The sequence below is a fragment of the Panthera uncia genome (genome assembly GCF_023721935.1).
Source record: "Panthera uncia isolate 11264 chromosome A3 unlocalized genomic scaffold, Puncia_PCG_1.0 HiC_scaffold_11, whole genome shotgun sequence".
Taxonomy (NCBI): Eukaryota; Metazoa; Chordata; class Mammalia; order Carnivora; family Felidae; genus Panthera; species Panthera uncia.
The window spans coordinates 91,974,144-91,994,543 of NW_026057578.1; the positions used below are offsets into that span (position 1 = coordinate 91,974,144).

Sequence of the window (20,400 nt, forward strand, 5' to 3'; positions counted from 1 at the left end):
GCAGTACCTCCCTCCAGAATTTTATCTCTGATGGGGCTGTGTTTCAAAACCCCTCACTTCAGAGACCCCCGAGGCTTGGACCTGTGCTGATCTTCTGGTAGAGGGTCTCAATGAGCACTGGCGAGGTGCTGGCTTGCCCCAGGAAATGTTCATATGATCACACAGCAGCCGAGTTTCAGAGATTATGGCATGTCACAACACAGGCAGCACCAGCTTTTACTGCACTCTGGTGTCTGTTGTGATATGAGCAAGCATGGCTGCTCTCCAGGGTCCACTGGGACCTTTGATTATGGGGAAGCTGTATGGCCTCTACTAAATGCTCTCCAAGCAGGGGAACCACTTCTCCCCATATGGCACATGGACCTCTTAGACCCTGCTGCCTGCTCCAGGGGATTCACCCTGCTTCCTCACCAGAGCACCGCTAGATACTGAGCTCTGGAATTTCTGACTCTGTGCTCCACTGTCTGTAGAATCCTAATGGTATTGAAACCCTCTCCTTTCTCCCTGTCAGTGGTTTGTGGAACAGATTTCTTGTTCAGTCTCTTGTGAGTGTTTTCACTTTCTCTTTCTCTTCAGCTACTTTTGGGGGGGCGCTCTTCCTGTACCCTCCTGTCATACCACACTCTTCCCTCTTTTTTGTCCTCTGTCTGCAAAAACAGCTCTCTACCCACTGCAGCTTTTCTCTCTCTCAGTTCACCTCTCTGCTTTACATACCTGCGGAGTTCTGGGACTCAAGTTATACAGATTGTTGCGTTAATCCTCAGATCAATTTCCTAGGTGTACAAAATGGTTTGTTTCTGATCTAGCTGCATTTCAGGGATGAGACAAGCTGAGAATTTCCATGTTGCTTCTCCATCTTGCCTAACTGCCAACCCCCTTAGATTTTACTAATGCAGACTAAGATGATTTCCTAATTGATGAATTTTAACTATACATTCTAAACCTGCCAAAGTCCTTTCTAAACAGTGTCTTTATAAGAACAGTGGCTAAAAATATGTCCAACCTGGCTTATGTCAAGGCTGTGGGATATCAGAGAAGAAACAATGGTAAACACCACTGGTTTAATGGCACTTTGATTTTCAGTCTTTTCCCCTGATTGCCTGATCATATTCATTTTTCAGTCTTCAAATAGCTGCTTTCTAGTTTTCTAGTTGCATTTAGTGGAAGAGATAGGCTGGAGTGTGCTTACTCTATCCTACCTGTAATGGCGTATATTTTTTATAGCTTTGATAATTGGAATTTTGTTTTATTGTTTTCTGGAGCATAGAAAAATTTTAAATTATGTTTTTTTTATTTAACATATATTTAGCACCCTGGTAACCTACCTTATTCATTCTAATATTTGTGAAACATTTAGGGTTTTATCTGTATACAATAATACTATCTATGATAATGACAACTTAGTTTCATCTTTTCCTATCTTTACATCTCCTTTTCTTTTCCTTTTTCTTGTTTTACTGCATAATCAAGGACTTTAGAACAATGTTGAAACAATGATACTGGACATCACTGTCTTATAAATGATTTGAAAATGAATGCTTATATTATTTTGCCATTAAGTATAATATTTACTATATTTTTTATTTCTAATTGTTAAAAGTCTTATTGTATCATGAATAGGTTTTAAATGTTATCAAGTGAGTATTCAGTATCACTTTTTTTATTCAATTAGTATAATAAAACAATGAATTCAGAATAGGTTTTTAATATCCCACTAACCTAGGGTTCCTGAAATATAAACATTTTAGCATGATTTTTTAGATTTTCATATATTATGGTAGGATTCATGTAATATTTTGTTTAGGATTTTTTAAAACCTAGGTCATTGAATAGATTGGCCTGTAATATTATTTAATAATTCTTGTCTAATTTTTCTGTTACAACTGTCTTAGTATTATAAAATGAGAGGAGTGTTCTCACATCATTTATTGTTCAGATACTTATGTATGAGACTGAAATCATCTCTTAACCTATTATTGTATGGTACTTTCCCATAAATTGACCTAAGTCCAGAATTTTCTTTGTGGGAAGGATTAACTAATGATTCATTTTTTTTAATGTTCTAATATTATTCTGATTTTCTATTTATTCTAGAGTCAATGTGTAAGGATATTTTCTAGGTGCTTCTAGAAGTTTTTGATTATAAAAGCATAAAGTCATATATATAATCTTTATAATTTCTACTACATCTATATTTCTTTTCAGTTCCTAAAATATTTTTGGGTGTTTTATCATTTTCTTGATTAGTTCTAATGGAGTCTGTTTATTTTATTACTACTAAAACCCATTGGTTATTTTAATCCTCCTTATTATGTATTTTTCTGGTTCTTAGGCTTTTGCTCTTATCTTTATTACCTTAAGTATACTTTTAAGTCAGTTACTCTTTTCTCAACATCTTAACTCTGACACTTCATTAAATTTGATCCTTCAACTTTTTCTTATATGTACTTAAAAATACTTGTAAAGACTTTTATGTATATTTCCCCTGAAGTACCATTTAACATACATATCATGAGTTTCATTGTATGTTATTTTCATTAGCATTTAGTTCTAATATTTTCTCTGTTCCCTCAGGATATCTTCTTCTATCAATTAGAAGACTGTTCAAAATATTCTTCAAACAGGTAATGTCTCCTCATTGTCTTTGCTGCTATTGTCCTTTAATTATGTTGTAAGGACACACTGGTGGGATATGTGATACTGATTCTTTGATATTTAAGATTTGTTTTGCAACTTACAGTGTGAATATTACTCATTAAGTATTTCATGCATGGTTGAGAAAAATATATATTCTGTGATCGTTGTTAGGTAAGGATTTTAAAATATGTCTATTAAATTAAGCCTAATTGTGCTCTGCAAATTTTGTGTGTGGTGTGTGTGTGTGTGTGTGTGTGTGTGTGTGTGTTTCTTGTCTACCCTCTCAATTACTTAAAGAGGAGTATGGCTGATTGGTAGTTTTATAACACTTTACGTTATATATTTTGAGGTGACTTTTTACATCTCCTAAATATAAAACTTCCCCCCCCCCAGCTTTATTGAGGTATGAATGACAGATTAAAATTGCATATGGTTAGGTTGTATAATGTGAGTTTTTTAAGGTGTACAATGTGATGATTTTATATTTGTATCTATTGTGAAATGATTACAGTCAACACTTCCATCACCTCACATTTATTAACATCCGATGGAGAAATACTTGCTTTTGTGCATTCTGTCTCTCTGGCTTTAAAATACTTCATTTTTATTTCTACTTTGCTGATGTTCTATTGGATTAATTAAGTCCTTATTTACTTAGTCTAAGTTTTACTTAGTTTGAAGTATTACATACATTGCTATTTAGTCTTCTAGTGGTTATTTTGAAATTTTACCATGCACACTTAAATTTATAAAGTTCTAGTTAATACTTTGTATCTTTCTCTTAGAAAACAAAAGGATATTGGAACATTTAAACTCTGATTAGCTTACTCCCAGGATATACTCTATGGGCCCCAGTAGATTTTTCCATAGGTTTGCTGGTTTCCTTACTCACGTTTACATTTGAAAGCTTTTTTTCAATTAGGAATTGTCTTTGGTTTCTGGTAACAGTGACTCTGATTACAGTGACTTAACCAAATCAGGAGTTTATTTTATCATGTCAAAGAAATTTGGAGCTAGGCAGTGCAGAGATATACTTGTGGTTCCACAAAGTTATTAGAGTTTGTTAAAGAAAAATCGCACTACCCTAGATGAGCAGAAATAAATTGATTAATTCTGATACTATTGCCAGCAGTAGAGGAAAGAGCACAGACTAAGTTCTGATATTCAGCTCCACTGAAACAAAGAGCAGGAGAGTGTTTTAAGGACTGTTGTGGAGGCAGGGAACAAAGTCCATCTGTGCTAACTAGCTTTACCCAAGGGAAAAGTAAACTGTCTCCACTTTTCTTGGCAGGATGTAGTTTTAGAATTTGAAGCAAGATGCCTACTGAAGTCAGGCTTCTATCCTAAAACAGGCAGAGATAGGGCTCTTGTCTTCCTTTGATCTTTATACTCCAAATAGATGCTTTACAGGGCCTTGAGAAAGACCTCCTTGATTCTTAAAACTGCCAAGAGGCTTTAAGGAAATTTAGGTACATTTCAAAGGGTAGAGAGAGGATTTTCAGTTACAAGTTTTCTAAATTAAATGTGCTAAGAAAAGTATATTATAATCAGGAGAAATCCTACCTAAAGTTTAGTCAATTTGAGGGGAACATTAAGACCATCTTGGTCATGATCCAGAACTTTTTCTCTGTTTTCCAACATGTCTTTAGTGTGTTGCTTCTAATTTCAAAGTCACACAAAGGCTGCAAGATTCCAGCCACAATGCTTGCGTTCCAAGTTAGAAAGAAAAGGGTGAAAAGCCAAAATGTTGACCCTCACGTTTGAGTCAGTCTTAAACAAAACCAATAGAACTCTACACAGCAGTTTCTGTTTGCATTTCCTTGTCCTGGGAAAAGAAACTGGGAAATGTATACTTGTATCTATGAATAAAATCAGCCCAGAGTAAAGTAAGAGTTCTGTTTTGAGGAATTAGGTGAAATGGGATTTTTGATAGCCAATGCAGTCTTTGTGACAGCTCCTATTTATTTACATCTTTAAGTATCTTTCTTCTATTCATAAATGTACTTATTTCCCTGCCAAAAGGTGAGAACTGGTTTCTTTTAACTGGTACAGCTCAATATCCAGGTAATGTACAGCCCTCTTCATCAGGTCTACATGAAGCTTGTGTGGTCTGGTCAACTATAAGTTAAAGATATTTTATCTGCTTCCTCACCCTGGGATACCTAATATAAGAGGGAAAACAATGTAAGAAGGAAATAAGTAGCTATAATAAAAACTTCCATTTGGAAAAAAGAAGAAAAAATGGAATTACACAGCCATCACTGGGCCAGAACAATTAACCCATCCTGTTTGGAAAGAATAGTGAGAACTTATTTCCCTGGCAATGGAGTGCTTTCTATGATTAACCCATCTGGTGACCCCTGGTTCTGCCTTCTCTTTCTCTCCATGGCCCCTGGCTCTTCCATCTGAGAGGTGCATCTGTCCATTTTCTCTCATGGTCGTGACAAGGTGGGCATTGGCAAGGTTATCCTTCCTAGAGGCCACACAGCTTTAGCTTTGTGCCTGTTGGTGGAGGTTTGGAGGTGTAGGATTGTTTGGGTAATTTGACAGCAAGAGGCTATTATAAACCTGGCTTGGAGGCTCTTTAGAAATATTATTTCCTTAAAACTTGGTATGTTCTGAGTATATCTGCTTCTGGTCTGGCCCATGCTCAAGTAAATATAGCCAAAGGCTGAACATTATTTTTAAGGCTAAGAACTCATCTTTCATTTATTCACCTCTATACTCTGTCTTATGCCATCAGTTCCTAAATTAATGGTGCTACTTTGAGACCATTTGCAGTAAAAGGCTCTGTAAAAAGCAATATAGTTAATTTGACCATTGCCTCTCTTCTGTATTGGGTTATGCTATCAGAAGTTTCATCATTTATTTCATTAGATTCTGAAGTATTTATATTTTTAAAATATTCCTGCTATATGGTCAAGTGATGTCCTTGAGAAGTGTTATGGAACCGCAGGTAGTTCATCTGTGACGTGCAAATAATCCCATCCTAGCATTGCTGTATTTTATGTGCTTTGAAGTAACACACAAACAAAAAAGACATTATTTATTCTAAGATACTGGCCAACTGAGAGAGCAGTGATGAGAGAAAGAAGAAGTGCAAATAGTTTCAATTTCTGAAAAACTAAAATCACATTGTATAATTTTTTCTCTTATTTGTAGTCTTCTAGGTAATAACTCAAAAGCACACAACTGAATTTATGTGTTTTATAGCAAATTATTTCTAATATAATTATGATGAGAGTGAGGGATAAGACATGTCTCATAGCTGAGCACTGCTCTGAGATCCTCACATGGAATATATCACTTAATTCTCATGACAGTCTGCTGTATTATGTTTTGGAGGGGGCTACTAGAATCCGGTGTTGTTCAGGAATAAAACATTTAAATTTTTAAAATTTGGTACGGTTCCTATACATTCACATGAAAACCAGGTTTATGGTAAAGAAACAAAAGGTATGACGTTATACTTTTGACACATCCTGAAATGTTTCTCATCTGTGTCATTTTTTGTTGCTATTTTAACTTTAGGCATCTGTGCAGCACTTTGAGACCTTATGATTCTCTAAGGGCTTTTTTTATTAAAATCCATCTAATGTTGATCTTTTTATAATGGACAACTCTGCCTGCTCCAGCTGTCACTGTAGCAACAAGATGTGTATTAACCATGACTTTTAAGCCAGAAACTTTCACATTTGTTTTGACAGCCTACGGTGAATTCTCTACCAAAAGCAATTTCTTGTGAGAATATCATGAACAAGTCCTTGCAAAGTGTAAAGTTTGGGGACCTTTCAATGTAAGAGCTTGCCTTCTCTGTATGGAATAGCATTATATTATTGACTAAGGCTGTTGTCTAACAAATGACCCATTTTATAAAGCCAGCTGGTTTTCAGGATGGTGGGTTTAGCTTTCAAAATATCTTTTTGAGGTTAAGACAGCATAAATGTTGTAGAAAAGACAAATCGTTCTGTCACTTGTAAGGCATAACCTGTGCAAATGATTTCTTTGTCACAGAAAATTTTCCTATAGAAAATAAAATAAAGACTGGTAAAAGAGACGTATGTTACCCTTTATGTAGAGAAATGCTGCATGATGATGCAAAAGGCAGAAATCACATGAAAGAAAACTTGGAAATATTTGGCTGTACCAAAAATGAAAATGAAAGAGTGAACTTTGTGTGTGTGGTGTGTGTGAGAGAGTAATGCAAATAATAAACAGGAAAAAATAGTTTCAATGTTTTGCATAAGCAGAATGTCCCACTTAATATCAGGTAATTTATTCAGTATTTACTATGTGCCAAACTTTAGGCGAAATACTTTTCGTGAATTATTTTATTTTATTGAGTCTTCACAACTCTATGAAGTGGCTGTTATTGGTTATACTGTGTGCCCCCCCACCATTCATACATAGAAGCCCTAATCAGCAGTATATTAGTATATGACTTTATTTGGATATAGATCATTACACATATGATTAGTTAAGACTTAATATTAGTTAAGATGAGTTCATACTGGAGTAGGGTGAACCCCTAATCCAACATGACTGTGCCTTATAAAAAGAGGAAATTTGGATACAATGATAGAGAAACCAGGGGGATATCATAATGTTAGCTGAAGATTGGGAGTTGTACTGCTGCCATAAGCCAAGGTGTGCTAAAAATTGCTGGAAAAACATTAGAAATTAGGACAGAGCTATGCAGAAGTTTTCCCTCAAAGTCCTCAGAAGCAATCAAACCTGCTGACATCTTGCCTTCAGACTTCTAGCCTCCAGAACTGTGAGACAATGTGTTTCTATTTTTTACAACACCCAACCTGTAGTACTTTGTTATGACAGCCCTGAAAATGAATACAGTAGGTATTACCATTACTCACATTTAGTAGATGAGGAAACCCTCAGAAAATTTAAATAATTGTTTTATGATCATATAATTAGTATGTGCCTAAGTGGGTATTTGAACTAGGCCTTTCTAATGCCAAAACAGCTGTTATATCCAGTTTTAGAATAGAGAAAAGAATATTCCAGGTAGTAAGAACAGCCAGTGAAAAATATGGAAACAAGAAAAGCAAGGCATTTTGTGGAATTGGAGGGTAATTCCATATACAGAGAAACTAAGCTCAAGAGTTTGGAGAAGTGAGTGGAGAAGGGAAGAGAGCAATATTTCTACTTGAGATGACTCTTCTTTATGCAGTACTCAATGTTGGATTCTCCACCAATTTCCTGTGTGGTTGGCAATGATTTTCTTGATATTACCTCATGTTCTGAGGGAGACTTCCAAAGTCATTTTCTTGGTGCCACATTTAAAACACCGATCTCTTTGCTATTAAGGGCCTTGTTCAGATGGTTCCTTGGCCAGTGACTCTTGTTTATACAGCAGGCAATCTCATTGTTCCACAGGGCAGACATGAAACAGAGAGCAAATCCAAATATTTACTCATGATTCCCAGTTTTTGGACTCTTCATGGAAGGTACCGTCTCATTTTTTTCTTATGATGGTATTCCTGATTTCTAGGCATAGACAATACTCTGGCATTCAGTCTTCAGTACCTGCTTACTTAATCCCCCCATTAACTAAATTTTTGGGTGTTTTTTCCTGTGGCCTTTATATAGTCAGGCTAGAAGACATCTCATTCTATTGTTTGGCTTAGAGTTTTTTCAGTTTGTCTCAAACACAAATTTATATAATTTTACATGCTTTGAAGTTGATTACCCAAGGATTTTTTCCTTTCTGAACACCGCCTTAAATGAAGCACACCATTTCATTTCTGATATAAGCATCTCTGTACGTTTTTTTCATTTTTTGTAAATTGCAGCATGTATTTTTTGTGCATCTTATGCACCTAATAGAATGGCGTGGCAACAAGAAAAACAAGAAAAAACTCTTTATGCATAAAGAAAAGCAAATATTCAGTTATAGCTATTTATGGAAAAATATTACAAGATAATCGAAGGAAATTAATAATCCTATGGCATAGGAGGTAATCATTGGTCTTAGAAATCTCCTTAATTGCCAAAGTATTTAAAGTATCTAAGTGATCATTTCAACACAATTTGTGGTAGTGCAATATTTGCTTTAAAATATTTTAAGTTATCCATAAGGTAGTTTATTTAAGGTAAATGTCAAGTTACCACAAGCAATATTTATTCACTCAATTCAACAAATAAAGACTGGTGCTACTGTGTATTAGGCTCAGAGATACAGCAAGAAAATCAAATGTTACCTGCACAGATTTTACAATCTATTCACAGGGAACATCCAATAAACAAGCTAATAAATAAGGTTATTGGAGACTGACACATTGTCATAAGTACAGTGCTGAAAATGAACAGGTTTATAAAATAAACAACTGGTGGATGTATCTTTAGTCACATAGTTAGGGACTTGAAGGATAAAACCGGTGCACCCATTCAAGGAGTTGGAAGAAAATAATTTGTACTTAGTTTTCTATAGCCGCTAAATGTGTTAGCACAAACTTGGGTGCCTTAAAAATACCCATGTATTAGTTAGCTCACAGTTCTGTTGGTTGGATGTCTGGAAGGCTCAGTTGGATCTCCATTTAGGTATCACAAATTCTAAATTAAGGATTTGGCTGCCTGAGTTTTTATCTGAAGACATGCAGGAAGAACTGCATCCAAGTTCATTCAGGTTGTTGGCAGAATCCAGTTCCTTATGGATGTAGGTTTGAGGTCCCTGGTTCCTTGCTGGAATGGCCCTTAGCTATTTTCATCTTCCAGAGGTTACCTGCATTTCTTCTGATGTGACCCCTCCATCTTCAGTTTATTAAGAGTGCATTGAGGGGCGCCTGGGTGGCTCAGCCGGTTAAGCATCCGACTTCGGCTCAGGTCATGATCTCACGGTCCGTGAGTTCGAGCCCCGTGTCGGGCTCTGTGCTGACAGCTCAGAGCCTGGAGCCTGCTTCAGATTCTGTGTCTCCCTCTCTCTCTGACCCTCCCCCATTCATGCTCTGTCTCTCTCTGTCTCAAAAATAAATAAACATTAAAAAAAAAAGAGTGCGCTGAATTCTAGGAATGTTTTAAATGTCTTTTACCTCTGCCTTTTCCCCCTCTACTAGTCAGATAAAATCTTCTGCTTTATAAGCTCATATGATTAAATTAGGTACATCTAGATTTCTGTTCTTTTAGGTCAACTGTGCCATGTAGCATAACATAATCAGAGGAGTGATATCTCATCACATCCATAGGTTTTGTGGATTTGGAGAATTGAATTCTTTAGGGGGCATTTTTAGAATTAACCCACTAGGGGTACCTGGGTGGCTCAGTCGGTTAAGCATCTGACTTCAGCCCAGGTCATGATCTCACAGTTTGTAAGTTCGAGCCCTGAGTCAGGCTCTGTGCTGACAGCTTGGAGCCTGCTTTGGATTCTGTGTCTCGCTCTGTCTCTCTCTGCCCCTCCTCAGCTCATGCTCGCACTCTGTCTCTGTCAAAAATAAAAATAAACCTAAGAGAAAAATTTTAGAATTGCACCTACTACAGAAGTCTAAACACTAATGGACACAACTAAAAACCTAGTTTGTTTTGCTGTTAGTTTTGCTTACTTCTGTCTTTTGCAATTCTGAAGAAAGGGAACCACTGTTGTTTTCTGAAGCTGTGATATCAAAAAAAGAAAGAAGAGGGAAAATTACTAGAAAAAAAAGGAATTGTTGATAGTGACATCTATGAATTTGTGGTACAGGCTGACTGGAAGTCCTAAACATAAAATCCATGAATGGGTTAAGAGTTGGCATTTATTAAGATTATATCCATGCTGTGTCATAAAATTCTGATCTAGTTTCATTTTATTCCAATTTGATCGGGACAACAGGACTCAAGTCCACTTGTAAAACCACTAAGCTCTCCTCCAAGAAAAGCAAGAGAGTTTGGCATTATAGATACTACAGTAACTATTTGTTAGTAAAACTTCTGTTTGATATTATATGAGTGTGAAACTGAATGAAACCTTTGATAGCTATGGAAGAAGGAATATCGAGCTCCTGGGTGGTTGAGCAGTTGAATCTTCTTTGTATATAATTGAAAAACCAAATCTTCCACATATTCTACCCAGTTATGTTGTCTGCTTGCCTGGTTTCTTATCTTTAAAACAGAACTATACATATTTCATAGGACTTTAATAAGCAACACTTTGTATACAAGTTCATATATGTGCATATGCCCTGCATTATGCCTGACATATAGTTTGTACTCCAGATGGTAAGTCCTATCTTTTTTCCCCTCTATGAACCCAAATCCTTCTTAATGAGAGCAAAATTGCCCATTTTTGTAAGGCATTGTATAAAGCTGCGTCATCTTAATGTCAAAATTTATTTGAAAGTATGGTTTAACATTTTTTTGGTTGTGTTATATTTTGCTGTGCTTTCTAATTGAAGCCTTCCAGGTTGGAGTCTGTAATCTATTGATTGACTATTTAAAATAACTCCAATAACAACAAAAACAACAAAAATAGGTGCTATGGAGAAAACCCATCATGAAACCATTTCTTCCCATGCTGGGTAGCAACTAGAGATAATTGATGTAGGTATGATAGAAAACAGGAAAAGTCAATTTTTACACTGGTTTTCTGGGCCTAATGATCAGATTTTGAGCATGAAGTGGTTAACAGGTGGTCACAAACCAGGAGATATGTTTGTGTTCCACATAAAGTGTCACTGTGTATAGTTTCTACTTTGAATTCAAAGTGGAAATGACTCATTCCACAAGCACAGATAATGTGACTTTCCAGTCACCACAGTTCAGCAGAGTCCCTTAACAGCTGGCCAGAGCTTCATAACTACTCTGGCTCTAGAATCCTGAAATATAATTAATGGTATAGCACTTAATATCATTTAAGACTAGTTTAGTTTAAATGACTAGATTTTCTTGGTGGTTGCTTTTCCCAGATGAGAAAGAATCTGGTATGGAGCACCCAAAGTTGGGCAGTGTTTCATGCCACTCCTATTCAGAGATGCTTAGGATCCCTTATTGTAGATGGTTGCATTTAGCTCAAACTCACACCATTAATTCAATAACCTGAGGCCAGAATAGCTATACTCATTTCATCAAGTATTAAAGGAATTAATTATTGTAATATAATATGAAAATTACTGCTTAGGTTCCCTTTTCCCAGAAGTAGCCTAGAGTCACTTCATGATTTACCTTCCAGTTCAGGAAAATCTTCAGTAACTTTTGCATGAGTAAGTACAAGAACAGGGAGTGGAGTGAATGAAGCCATTGGGTACTTATGAATGAAGGAAATGAGGAAAAAGGAGACATCATGAAGGCACTAAATTGCCAAGGCAGCATTCTGTACAAGTTCTTAGCTGATTTGCTTATAGAGAGAACCACAATCATGGTCCCATAGTTAGTTGAGGATCCATTTGGTCTGTCTTTTTAATATCTTTTTAATTCAAGGATAAGGGTGTAACTTATTCACTTGTTTACGTCTTGATGCTATCCAGAATTTTAAAAAAAGGGGAGAGAAGAATTAATTCAAAGCCCACACTTTGCTGTGAGTCATTAATGCAATAAATATCTATTGAGGTCTTAGTATTTGCTCAGGTGGGGACAAATGTTTCTAGAAATCACATATGATAATAATGGGGGCGCCTGAGTGGCTCTGTTGGTTAAGCCTCCAACTTCAGCTCAGGTCACAATCTCGTGGTCCATGAGTTCGAGCCCCGCGTTGGGCTCTGGGCTGATGGCTCAGAGCCTGGAGCCTGCTTCGGATTCTGTGTCTCCCTCTCTCTTTGCCCTCCCCCATTCATGCTCTGTCTCTCTCTGTCTCAAAAATAAATAAAACGTTAAAAAAATTTTTTTAAAAAGAAATCACATATAATAGTGGGAAATGACTTTGTGGCCTAGAGCTATGACTTGTCAAGCAGTTATGACTTCTGAATCTGGGAGTGGGAGGAGGAATCTCACTTTCTGAAAAACAATGAATTTTTTCCTGCATGAAATAAGCATATTAACAAAGAGTCCTTGGAGTGCCCTCCTAAGACCACTCACTCTGCGTTCAGAGATATTGTCATTTCCCATTTCCTCACATATCACTATTGACACAAACCCATGCATCTTTCTTTCTTCTAGGCCAGTATTGTATAGCTGAGGGACCCTTGCCAGGTTCTGGGGAAATGGACATATTCCCCATCGTATACATACAGACATTGCTATGAATCTTCTGAATTAGTTTTTTTTTTTCCTCCTAGCAATTAATAATTATAAAGTCTAGACCAGACTTTGAACTACCTCTAAGTAAGTGGGATAATTCTTGTCTTTATCCCTTCCATGGCTGAGTTACTGAAAAAGGAAAGCAGACCATTCCTACTCCTGTACCAAATTAGATAAAATTGGTCAAGGTTGTCCATGCCATAGTTAGTTATATTGGAGTTTCAAGGCAAATCATAAATAAACTCACATATAACACACCCAATAAAATAAACACTAAATAGAGACATAAAAAAGGAAAATAGGGGGGTGCCTGGGTGGCTCAGTCAGTTGAGCATCCAACTTCAGCTTAGGTCATGATCTTGCGGTTCGTGGGTTTGAGCCCTGCATCAGGCTCTATGCTGAAAGCTCAGAGCCTGGAGCCTGCTTTGGATTCTGTGTCTCCCTCTCTCTCTCTCTCTCTGACCCTTCCCCTTCCTGTGCTCGCTCTCTCTTTCTCTCTCTCAAAAATAAATAAACTTTAAAAAAAAGGAAAATAGGTTTAAATTTTGGCAAATGGCTAGCTGGCCCCTAATTCATCCTTTCCCAATATCTCACAAAAACACCATCAAAGTAGATAATAAGAAGAAAATACAAAACATCACCAAAAGAAGAGACAATACCAGAAGTGCCATGGCAGAACCTTGGAGTAATTGCAGGAAAACATGGAATCATGTAGAACCAGCAGAGGCTCATCTTTGTAGGCACACAGCTGGAAGATGGCCATACTCTTTCTGATTACAACATCCAGAAAGAGTCAACTTTATACCTGGTTCTTTGAGGGGTGGTGGTTAATTTTTCAATCTTGAATTCATAGTGCCCAATGATGGCATTACTCTGCCCTCTGGCCTTTTGCCCCAGGTTAGGGTTTGCAAACCCTTACGCTGTTTCAGTAATAGCGTAATTGCTGGTTTTCTCAATAGCTGTTCAAAATGTTAATAAAGGTTGTGTTTCATGGTAGAAAAAAAGGTAACTAGAACATGAAAAACCTTTGCCATCTTTAGTCTAGCTGTAGCTAAACTCCACGCAACAGAAACCATTTTTAAAAAGCAGGCCTTTTACTGGGTTCTGAATTTGCTATCGATCCTTCATTGTTGGTACATATGTGTCCTTACAGCAAAAACCTCTATTTGAACTAACTTGAGTGAGTTTCTGTAGTACCTTATAACCCAAATCCCTAATTTCTTGTTCCTTTTTTCTTTTTGTGCTTTTAATAGCTCTTAATGGTATTAAAAAGATTCTAGTTTAAGCATGTTGTGTGTGCACAATTATACACAGCACACAAAGCAGCAAAACTACAGGAATAGCTCTAAGGCCTGCCTTAGTGACTCACTCAGGGATTCAACAGTTTAGAGATACGAAATGGTATAAATCCTACAAGTAGAAGTTTCATGGGAGAATTGAATACTTTAGAAGCCCTCTCCTTATCTTACTCTTTTGTCAGACAACTTTTCATTATTTGTGACTCACCTTGGGTATCCTATTTTCTGAGAAGACTGCTTTGACAGCCTCCTAAATGTGACACACACTGAGCTGGCTGCCCTGTATTTGCACCATGGAAATCACAATGGCAGTTTCAAGGTCAGTAGGTAACAGTTTTGAGTGGTTGAAACATGGCAAGCAATGTACTAAGTGCTTTACATACATTGCCTCACTCACTCTTCACCCAAACTTCATGAAGTGAGATTATTTTACAGATGAGAAAACTATTATTTTACAGATGAGAAAACTATTATTTTACAGATGAGAAAACTCAGGTTTTAAGCACTGTACTCAGCACTTTACATTTATTGCTTCATTTTATCATCACAGTGATAGTTTGAAGCTCTTGTGATCCCTACTGTAAAGATGAGACTATTAATGTTCATAGGACTTAATTGTCTAGTGCCTTGCTTTTTTCTCCATTATACCTATTATAGAATTTATTCAAATGGACATGATCTGTTTATGTGTCCGTCTCTCCTGTGACACAGTATATTCAAGGATAAGGGCTGTACCTTATTCACCTATGAATTCCAGATTTTGTGCTCAATAAATACTTGTCAGTGCAGACTCTTCCTTGTTGTTTGTCCTAAGATCCTTAAATTTTAAATGTGTTTCAGTAAATAGATAAACACAACTGTACTTCCTGTGAAAAGGGCTCTAGCATTTTTATTTAGCTACCGTGCTCTGTCTTCTCTGCAAATGATCCACAAATCACTCTTCTTTTGGATACAGACAAAGAAAGCCACAGTTTGCTGCTGCTTCCCCTGCAGGCCTTAAAGCAGGAACTCTGCTCTGCTGGAGACCAAAGCATCCATTCTCATTGCTCTTAAGCCCACTAAAGGCTCTAAATCATTTCCATTAATGCTAGTTGCCCCTAACAAGCCATGAGCAGTGCTGCACTGACACAGATGAAGCTGCGATATTAAGAAAGTAGCAAAAAGCTTGTCCTACTGACCACTCTAAACGTACCTCTGAGAGGCTAGGGAAAGCTCACCCCGTGCACTGGACCTCTTCAGGCTTTTCTGCCAGCTTGGCCTCAATCCTCCTCCTCCAAGAACATGCAAAGGAACTCCAAAGGCTTGCCTCATCAGTGTCCTCAGATTAGTTTCTTCACAGCATGGCCAAGAGCAGGACCATCATTTCTCTTCAGGGCAAAAGGGTGTGTCATTGGCAATGACCCCTGAAAGGGAACCAAAAAATATTAACACAACCTCAAATCCTTCCATTTTATCACCAGTCACCTTGTCACAGTCCTATAACAGCAGTGGAGGGGAGGGTGAAATGGCCATACCTAACAGTGTGTAATGAAAGTTAATGTGAAGAACATGTCAACAGACTGCTAACTGCACAGTGGATAATGAAGAGAAGCCCTTTTCCTGTGAGGCACAAATGTGGGTGATAAACCACCAAGGCACGCCTGTGCTGCAGGGTGATTAAATTTTGCCACTGGTGCCAGGCAGCATTAATTAATTAATTAATTTTCGGTGGCAGAAATCACGTCATCACACTGTCGGAACGTCACTGAATTTCCCGAAGCGCTTTTCCTCTTTTCTCGATAGAACATCTAAATCTTTTCTCTACAGGATAAACAAAAATGAACGGATGAAAAATGGCTTCAAATCTCTTTCCAGTAACCATGAGCATCACAATCTTATGAATGAAGCTAGGCTTCTTGTGCTCTCAGAGTCTATAGGGACTGATTTATAAATTAACTGGTAATGCATTGATCTTTGCTCATTACTTTTTCGATAAATCTCTTTTGGTGAGTTATCTGCACCCTCAGCTCAGAAAGGCACCTTTCCATGTCTGGAGTCTGGCTCTCTCCGTGGTGCAGCCGTCATCATCCCTGCATAATAGATTACTATAGACCTTCCTGTCCTCCAGATAAATAATCCTAAAATCCCTTCACACATTTGTCTCATTATTTCTAGGTCACCAGTAGATAATTTAGATGGCATCAGAAAACGAAGATGTTAAATATATTTTATACATTTAGTCCAATATATTTTACATTATAAGAGATTTTGGATTTAAGGAATGGATATACTTTCAACAATTTGTATTTTTTAATGTTCTCAGTCACATCATTTCAGTTCTGAAGGAAATTGTGTAGGGATTTGTTAAACAGATTTAAAATTAAAAGCATTACTGCTTCACAGTTATGCAAATAAAAGATTCAAGGAGATAGATGTTCAAACTGAAGTTGAATGTGTTCCTTGAGGAGGTATATTTACACTTTATGGCATCACTAGGAAATTCTTCTGGGAATGAATCTTTCCTTCTTCATTTTACAGTTTGGGGAGGGGGAGAGGAGAGGTTTTCTGTTTTGTTTTTTTTCTTTTCTCTGCCTTCTTTTTTTTTTTTTTTTTTTAACTTTTCATTAGAATGCTCTGATCTGACATTTAACATGAACACAAAGAGCTAGATGCTCTTGTTGACTTCCAGAAAATAGGATGAAGGGAATATAGCAGTTCTTGGTAAATAATGGTTTGATTTTTTTCCCCCACAACCTATGCTCTTTTGCCCAGTGTTCTTATCACTTGCTGTAGGTGGCGTATTTTGCACTGGCTTATTTGGGATTCATGCGGACTATGTTGCAAGTTTGTTTCATCTAGTGAATGTAAAATTATTGCCTAATCAAAAAAAATCAAAGCTTTGAAAGAAGAGCTGTAGTGGTACAAGTTGCTTACTGTTGTTGTTGTTACTGGTATTATTGTTGTATTGCTCTTCCATTCAAAGATTCTAACAGAGTCAGCCTCACCACCAAGCCCAGTCTGGTTCATGGGGCTGCAAATCAATCATTTTAAGAAGATAGATAAGTGGAACATCAAGTTGATGTCAGAATAGAATACAGTCAGCAACACTTCCAAACAGAGGTGGCAGCTTGAAGAGTAGCACTTGTTCCCTCTTCTCCTTTTCTTCTCTTCATTTCTCATCTTCCTGGATACAGCAGGTATGGCATAGGACATGAAAAAGTGCTGAAAAAATATGTAGGGATAAAATTTAAAAATAAAAACAAAGAAAAAACAATCACAAAAATTAGAGTAGATGTAAATATTCATGTCAAAAACCAGGGCCAGCTCAGGGTGACATAAAATTATAAGGAAGGAAACCAAGATCCTTGGAATTTTTATCTTACTTCAATGAATGTGGATTTACTATAATCTCTCATCAAAGTTTGAGAAAGCCTGAGATATGATTAGGGTATTTTCAGGGTGGGAGAAAGAGGGAAAGGAGGCAGGGAGAGAGTCACTTAGTTATACAATAATAGATTAGAGATAGGCACTGAGGATTGGGGCAAACATTCTACTTAATAATCTAATATGAATTTGTTTTATTTTCCCCATATTTGTCTCCCTTGTGAAACTTATCAGGGAATAGATGACCATAGTATAGGATAAGAATGAGTATATTGGCCCCTGTTGCTTAGGGCTGGGATGCTTTAGGCCATACTTCCAGGCACAGGAAAAGACAAATAGATTATATCCATTCATTCAGTCCATAGTGATTTGTTGGGGCCCACTCTATATCAGTAAATGATTTAGGTACTGGAGATACATGGCAAACCAAAGGAGACATGGTCTCTGCTTTCATGGGCTGCTCTGCACTGACCTTTTCTTTTTTCTCCAATTACTCCAATTACTTTTCCCTAACTATAGCAAAACTGTCATCATTCCTTACCTTTAGGGTGCTAGGGTTGGAATAAGAAATAAAGAAGAAATCCATAGGATTTCTTTAGCAACCACTAAAAGCCTTCCAAATGATTAGGGGCATAAGAGCAAAGATGGAAAACAAGACACTATAAGCAACAAAGCATAGCATTAATGGCAACAAATACAAACAGGTTAAACTTTTCTGAATGTCAGTAACTATAAATTGGCCAAAAATATGAAATTAAACCATATATTACCTATTTAGAATAAAAAGTAAGAGACAAGGATGGCAGTGAAATATTAATTAAATCAAAGGCAAGGTTGAAATATTAACTTCAAATAAAGTTGAGGTAAACACAATGCATATTTGAGAAAGTGAGGATCATCAATATATGAACAAAAGCAATGCCAAAAATAAATTCATGAACGTAATTGCGTATTTTAAAGATAAATGAAAAATTAATGGAAATGCCAATGGGAACTGACAACAGTACTATTTTAAAATATACTTTTGTCACTCATTGCTCAATTATTGTTAGATAATCTAGGCACTCAGCAAATATCTCCTGAAAAGATTCTACACAGGTAATGTGTTAAGCTTGGAGACAACGATGAGCAGGACAGGTATGGCCTTTGTCTCATGAGTTAAGTGGCTGAGACATTGATTAAGCAATTAAGAAGTAAAAAAAAAAAAAATGGTATAAATAAGAAAATACCTAAGGACAGGATACGAGAGAAAGCATGAAATAGTCAAATAAAAATGGCCTCTCTGGGGAAATAAAATTTAAGTGGGACCTGAAGGGCACGTAAGAATCACACAGGTGAAAAGCCAAGGAACAATCCCTCCAGGAATAGAAATAGCATGACCAAGGCTAGAAAAGACCATGTGGCTAGAATGCAGTGGAGGGTGGGAAAGTGAGATGGGAAAGTTAAACAGGAACCAGATCACAAATGCCTTATTGGGCTTTGGGAAGGAGTTAAAATTTTGAATCCTAGTACATCAGTAAGCCTTCAGAATGTTGAGCAGATGGTTGAATTTATACACTACTTATTTTAGTATCGCACTGGGTACTGCAAGGGGAAAGGACAGAAGTGGAGCAAGGGTGGGGATAAGGGTTCTAGGTGAGGCTTTTTCAATATCCAGAGGAGAGATGTGAACAGTTTATAATTTGATGTGAAATTAATAGGACCTTAAGATATTTCAGGTGTACCAAGTGAGGGGGGAAAGATGTACCATGTTTTCTTGTTGAGCAGGGAGGTAGCAGTGATGCCACTAGTGAGATGGGAACTACTGGAATAGAAACATCTTAGAGTTTGAGAATCTATGATTCACTTTTGAATGTTTTAATTTTGTGATACCTAACAAATAGAGAACTGAAGTACAGATTACAAACACAAGGGAGAGGCATGGAATAGAAGTAGAAAGGTCTAAGTCATTGGGATATATTTGGTATTTAAAACCATGGGGACTAATTACTAAGGAGAGAATGAAAATAATACAAGAAGCTAATCTAGAATAGAGACTGAGAAGCTCCAACATTTAGAATGTAAGTAAAGGTGGAAATTTCAAGATATACCAAGAAAGATGACTGGGAAGATGAAAAGAAAGGTGAGAGGCAAGAGTATTTTAGGGGGGAGAGATAGTCAACTCAATAGAATGCTAGTGAGAACTCAAAACTATGATAGGGAAGTGCTCACTTGCCACATGGAATACTTGAAACAGGTGTTGCAGTTGGATGCCGATGATGACAATACCCTCAGTGAGCCAAAAAATTATCAGAAGCCTTTAAACAGAGAAAGCATATGGGATTCTGTTGAAAGAAATACCCAGGCCTAAAACTGTGTGGAAAAAGACAACTACAAATGGTGTGTGTGTATGGGGGGCGGGGGTCCTCTGGATTTCTCCAAGCTTAGAGGTAATGGGAAGCAGAAGTGAGTCTTAGATCAATCTAAAATCTAGGTCTCAGTTTGGTTTTCATATTCATACCACTCAATGAGCATCCATCTCCCACCCCCTATCTTGTTCTAAGAAGCAGGAAGCAGAGGCATCACCAAAGTCTGTGAATATTATGAGATATCACTCCTATGACTATATTACGTGGCATAGCAGAGTTGATCTTAAAATACAGAAATTATCCTAGGAGACCCAGTATAGTTACAAAAGCCCTTAAAAATCTGAGACCTGGCTTCTGGGATAAGGGTAAACTAGAGAGATAGTATTAGTGAGAAGTACTCCACTTCTCCTTCCTGGTTGGAAGATGGAAAGGGCCACCTGAGAAGGAATGCAAACAGCATCTAGGCTCTATATGAACAGCTAGCAAAGGGATAGAAACTTCAGACCTCTAGCCATGAAGAAATGAATTCTGTAGCAGTCTGAATAAGCTTGAAGTAGACTGAGCCTACAGATAGAATCCCAGCCAAGATGACACTT

At 37.1% G+C, this 20,400-nt stretch overlaps 1 protein-coding gene across 4 annotated transcripts in view; it reads left to right on the forward strand.

The window, feature by feature from the left end:
* Positions 1–20,400, forward strand: part of LOC125937160 (lithostathine-like) — a 224,448-nt gene that overhangs the window by 34,005 nt on the left and 170,043 nt on the right. For all 4 annotated transcript variants that reach the window (XM_049651807.1, XM_049651809.1, XM_049651808.1 and 1 more), the window contains one exon: positions 2,575–2,624. The gene's annotated coding sequence lies outside the window, so the exon portion shown is untranslated. The remainder of the gene's footprint in view (positions 1–2,574; positions 2,625–20,400) is intronic.